The sequence below is a fragment of the Tachyglossus aculeatus genome, chromosome X3, assembly GCF_015852505.1.
Source record: "Tachyglossus aculeatus isolate mTacAcu1 chromosome X3, mTacAcu1.pri, whole genome shotgun sequence".
In the NCBI taxonomy this organism is placed as follows: Eukaryota; Metazoa; Chordata; class Mammalia; order Monotremata; family Tachyglossidae; genus Tachyglossus; species Tachyglossus aculeatus.
Window position 1 is genome coordinate 27,180,039 of NC_052099.1, and position 6,240 is coordinate 27,186,278.

General features: G+C 43.8%; 1 non-coding gene across 1 annotated transcript; it reads left to right on the forward strand.

Moving 5' to 3' along the window:
• The first annotated feature begins 5,157 nt into the window (after positions 1-5,157).
• On the forward strand, positions 5,158-5,239 carry TRNAS-AGA. The gene has a single exon. It is a non-coding gene; the product is annotated as a tRNA-Ser (tRNA).
• The last annotated feature ends 1,001 nt before the right edge of the window (positions 5,240-6,240 follow it).

The window sequence follows — 6,240 nt, forward strand, 5'->3', positions numbered from 1 at the left end:
AGCTAGCAGTCATCACTTCAGCCACAGTCCATTCCTATTTCAGCTCTAGGCCTCCCTTGCCCAATATTACTGTCATCACCACCAATAATAATGGTATTTGTTAAGTATTCATTCATTCAATGGTATTTATTGAGTGCTTACTATGTGCAGAGCACTGTACTAAGCACTTGGAAAGTAAAAGTTGGCAACATATAGAGACAGTCCCTACCCAACAACAGGCTCACAGTCTAGAAGGGAGAGACAGACATTAAAACATGTGGACAGGTGTGAAGTCATCAGAGCAAATAGAATGAATGCTAAATGCACATCATTAACAAAATAAATAGAATAGTAAATATGTACAAGTAAAATAGAGTAATAAATCTGTACAAACATATATACAGGTGCTGTGGGAAGGGGGAGGAGGTATGGCGGGGGGGGGATGGGGAGGAGGAGAAGAAAAAGGGGGCTCAATCTGGGAAGGCCTCTCGGAGGAGGTGAGCTCTCAGTAGGGCTCTGAAGGGAGGAAGAGAGTTAGCTTGGCAAATGTGTGGAGGGAGGGCATTCCAGGCCAGGGGGAAGAAGAGGAGCATTTACTATGTGCCAAGTACTGTACTAAGCACTGGGGTAGATATAAAATAATCAGAGTGGACACAGTCTCTGTGCCACATGGATTAAGTAGGAAGGAGAACAGATACTGAATCACCATTTTACAGATGAAGAAACAGGCACGGAAAAGTGACTTGCCCAAGGTCACAGCAGGCAAATGGCAGAGCTGGGAACAGAACACAGGTCCTCTGATTCCCAGACCTGTTCTCTTTCCATTAGGCCACGCTTCGTTCCTAATAATAGATAGCTGTTCAGTGCTTACTATGTGCTAAGCACTGAATTAAGCACAAGGGCAGTTACAAGATAAATGGGTCCCACATGGGGCTTACAGTTTAAGTAGGAGGGAGAAAAGGTATTGAATCTCCATTTTACATGAGGAAACTGAGGCAGAGAAGTGACCTGCCTAAGGTCACGCAGCAGGGATATGTGGAGTCAGGAATAGAACCCAGGTCCTCTCATTCCCAGGCCTGTACTTTTTCTGCTAGACCACACTGTTTCTACAAAAAGCAACATTCAGCACTCAAGATGAGCCTGTTGTTGGAGAGGGACCGTCTCTATATGTTGCCAACTTGTACTTCCCAAGCGCTTAATACAGTGCTCTGCACACAGTAAGCGCTCAATAAATACGATTGAATGAATGAATTTTCAAGGTGTAGGCCTGCTTATTATCTCCATTTTCTAAGACTCACCTGTTACATTCACCCCTACTACCCAACTCTCAAATTCGTGGTGTCCCATATTTTTCCATTTATTTTACTTGTACATATTTTCTATTCTATTTATCTTGTTAATGACATACATTTAGCTGTAATTCTATTTGTTCTGATGACTTGACACCTGTTCCCATGTTTTGTTTTGTTGTCTGTCTCCCCCTTCTAGACTGTGAGCCCATTGTTGGGTAGGGACCGTCTCTGTATGTTACCAACTTGTACTTCCCCAGCGCTTAGTACAGTGCTCTGCATACAGTAAGCGCTCAATAAATACAATTGAACGAATGAACTCTCAAGCACAGGAGTAGTTAACCTCCTATGGTTAGGAACTATTTTAACAGGATTCCATAATAAACCTAAAGCCTCCCATACTAATTATTAGCAAAGCCATCCGTCTATTCATTCGGCCACTAGCCCTAGCTATAATATTAAAAACCACCATGACAGTTGGCCGTTACATATCGAGCACACATCTCACCCCACGCAAGGTCTGAATACAGACAGCTCAGGAACAACCAATGTCTTATGTTTCCAGGGAAACTGAGGCCGGAGATACAAACCACGTGCATCCCCGCGCACAGTCCTGAAGAATCCCCCTAATTCCCGCTCCCTCTTCAAGTCATCTGCATTCCACAAGCGTGAGGAGGAAGTGGCATCGCTTTCACATCCAGATGTTCTCTGAAGAGATTAATTTGTGTTTTCTAACTTGTTTTCGCACTTGCACTGTCATTTTCCTTTTGGCAAACCCTAGTTTCTTTTCTGGTCCCGTGAATGGGGTTGAAATTGGCAACGCTGTTCGTAACACATCAGCACACAGCGGGAAGAGAGGCTGGTCTGAAGCCTCGGGGAGGATAGGAATGCCACTAGCCCAAGCACGGCAAGAGGCTTAGCCGAACCCCGGTTTTACCCTTTCAGGCTAATGGAAGTGGAAGCTTGGGTGCAGAGAAGGGAAGAGGACCGTCCCATGTACCCTACTACGTAAACCGCCGGTGTCCAACTGGAGATTGTATATGGAGATAATCATGGCATTTACGTGTGCCACGCAGGGTGCTGATTCCTAGCGTAGATACAATCTACCCCAGGAAGATGGGGAAGCAAAGCTATCTGGTGGAAAGGGCCTGGGAGGATTTGAGTTCTAATCCCAGCTCTGTCACTTTGCTGTGTGACCTTGAGCAGGTCACTTAACTCCTCTGTACCTCAATAATAATAATAATAATAATGATGATGGCATTTATTAAGCGCTTACTATGTGCAAAGCACTGTTCTAAGCACTGAGGAGGATACAAGGTGATCAGGTTGTCCCACAGGGGGCTCACAGTCTTAAATCCCCATTTTAATAATAATAACAATAATAAGAATGGCATTTATTAAGCACTTACTATGTGCAGAGCACTGTTCGAAGTGCTGGGGAGGTTACAAGGCAATCAGGTTGTCCCACAGGGGGCTCACAGTTTTAATCCCCATTTTACAGATGAGGTAACAGGCCCAGGGAAGTTAAGTGACTTGCCCAAAGTCACACAGCTGACAATTGGCAGAGCCGGGATTTGAACCCAAGACCTCTGACTCCAAAGCGCGGGCTCCTTCCACTGAGCCACACTGCTTCTCTAAAATAATAATGGCATTTATTAAGTGCAAAGCACTGTTCTAAGCGCTGGAGAGGTTACAAGGTCATCAGGTTGTCCCACAGGGGGGTCCCAGTCTTAATCACTATTTTACAGATGAGGTAACTGAGGCACAGAGAAGTTAAGTGACTTGCCCAAAGTCACAAAGCTGACAGTTGGCAGAGTCGGTATTTGAACCCAGGATCTCTGACTCCAAAGCCTGGGCTCTTTCCACTGAGCCATGCTGTTACCCATTCATTAGCCATTCAATACATAAAGTGAATTTAGTAATTGATTAAATAATAAATAATCTTAATAATAATCTTAATAATAATTAAATAATCTTTCCATTGAGCCATGCTGCTTCTAATTACCTCAGCTGTTAGAATGGGGATTGAGACTAGGAGCCCCATGTGGAACACGGACTGTGTGTCCAACATGATTAGCTTGCATTTATCCTCTAGACTGTATCTCTGTTACGGGCAGAGAAAGTGTCTGCTAATTCTGGTGTATTGTACTACTACTACCAGCGCTTAGAACAGTGCTTTGCACATAGTAAGCGCTTAATACATGCCATTATTATTATTATTATTAAAATGGGGATTTAAAACTGTGAGCCCCCCCGTGGGACAACCTGATCACCTTGTATCCTCCTCAGTGCTTAGAACAGTGCTTTGCACATAGTAAGCACTTAATAAATGCCATTATTATTATTATTATTACTAATAATAATTGTGGCATTCATTAAGCACTTACTACATGCCAAACACTGTTCTCAGTGCTGGGGAGGATGTAATACTAATCAGATTGGACATACTCCCTGTCCCACATGGGGCTCCCAACCTTAAACCCCATTTTACGGATGATAGAACTGAGGCACAGAGAAGTTAAGCGACTTGTCCAAGGTCACACAACAGACACCCGGCAGAGTCAGGATTAGAACCCATGTCCTCTAACTCCCAGGCCCATGCTCTTTCCACTAAATCAATCAATCATATTTATTGAGCGTTTACTGTGTGCAGAGCACTATACTAAGCGCTTGGGAAGTACAAGTTGGCAACATATAGAGACAGTCCCTACCCAACAGTGGGCTCACAAGTCTAGAAAGCCACGCTGCTTCCCTTGTACTCTCCGAAGGGCTTAGTACAGTGTTTCACACATAGTAAGCACTCAATAAATACGAGATTGACCTTACCCAAGAGCTTAGAACAGTGATTGACAAATACCATAACAAAAAAACCCTACTCTATTGTAGTGTCTTCCAAAAGGAACCACTTAGCCTGTTCTCCTACACAGGAGAGTATTCCAGACGTGGCATATAAAATGGAAAGCACATATTAACATGGATGGCAACTCAGCTGGATTCTCCCTTGAACCAATTAAATTACTAAGATAAATACAGGCATAAGATTTCCTCAAGAAATTCCCCGGCATTCCAAAGCAGCAGTTGAATCATCTTAGCAGCACCAACCCGGGCACAAGGTTGGAAGGAACTCAAAGGAATTGAGGTGACATTGAGTGAACAAACAGGAGTTTCCATCCCAAGACAAATAAGAGCACCTGAAGTCATATGCTATAAAAGGCCACTGGAGAAGACTTTGCCCTCTTGCATTCGAAACTACTCTCAGGGAGACTCAGGAACCTGGATGAGGAAAACAGCTTAAAAATGACTAAAAAATACTTACCTCCAAGGTGCTCAAGAGTCCCCAGAAGCTCTGCAACTCCTGCGAGTGAGAGGACGAAAGGCAGTTTGCTGAAGATCACACCACTCACCCAGCTGAGCAGGCCTAGCTAGATGAGCACCAGCTGAAATCACTTGATTACTTCTTAAAGGGGACACACTTAGAAATCCTCTCTCTTTCAAGATCATTTTTTTTATTATGAAAATCTGCCCAACCTACTACTGACTTTCTTTCGTTGTTTTTCTTTTTTTCTCATATATTACTGATATCAATCAATCAATAGAGCAATTATTGAGCACTTACTGTGCGAGGACTGTACTACGTGTTTTGGGAGTGTACAGTATTACAGAGTTGGTAGATCTGCTCCCAAGCGGCATGGTCTAGTGGATAGAGCCCAGGACTGAAAGCCAGAACGACCTGGGTTCTAATCCTGCCTCCACCACTTGCCTGTTGTGAGATCTTGGGCAAGTCACTTTTAACTTCTCTGTGACTCAGCTACCTCAACTGTAGAATGGGGATGGAGACTGTGAGCCCCACGTGGGACAGGGACTGTGTCCAACATGATTAGCTTAAGTTGTAGTCGTGGCCGAGTGGTTAAGGCGATGGACTAGAAGTCCATTGGGGTTTCCCTGCGCAGGTTCGAATCCTACCGACTACGTGTTTCATTTTCTGTGTTTTCAGTGCTTAGAACAGTGCTTTGCACATAGTAAGCGCTTAACAAATACTATTATTATTATTATTAGCTTGTATCTACACTAGCGCTTAGTTCAGTGCCTGGCACGTAGTAAGTGTGTAACAAATACCACCGCCATCATCACCACAAATTCCATTTCAGGTAGTGAGTACTAAACTAAAAATGTAAAATCCAGTTCTTTCTCCTCAGACTTTGTAGTACCTAACGAGTAGAGTGGGAATAGGTGTGAGGTAGAGAGATAGAGGAAAGGGAGAGGAGGAATCTCATCCATCCTGCCCTTGATAGCCTACCGTGTGCACAAGTCTTCTTAATCAATCAATGGTATTTACTGTTTGTTCGGAACAGAGCACTATACTGAGGGGTTGGCAGAGCATAATAGAGATAGTAGATGTGATTCCTGCCCTTAAAGGAGGTCACCATCTAAGGATGAGACAGACAGTAAAATAAATGGCAGGTAAAGGAAGCAACCAAATATAACTTGTATCTACATACCCCAGCGCTTTGAAACAGCGCTTGACACAATCAATTCATCACTTGTATTTATTGAGCACTTGCAGAGCACTGAACTAAGCACTTGGGAGAGTACAATATAACAGATGCATTCCCTGCCCACAACGAACTTACCATCTAGAGAGGGAGATAGACATTCATATTATTGAGCACTTGCAGAGCACTGAACTAAGCACTTGGGAGAGTACAATATAACAGACGCATTCCCTGCCCACAACGAACTTACCATCTAGAGAGGGAGATAGACATTCATATACATAAATTACAGATATGTCTTGCGGGGAAGGGGATGAATAAAGGGAGTGAGTCAGAGTAACACAGAAGGGAGTGGAAGGAAAGGAATAGAGGGCTAATCAGGGAAGGCCTCTTAGAGGAGATTTGCCTACAATGAAGGCTTAGAAGAGGGGTGAGAGTAATTGTCTGTTGGAAGGTCAGAGGCAGGACGTGGGTGAGGG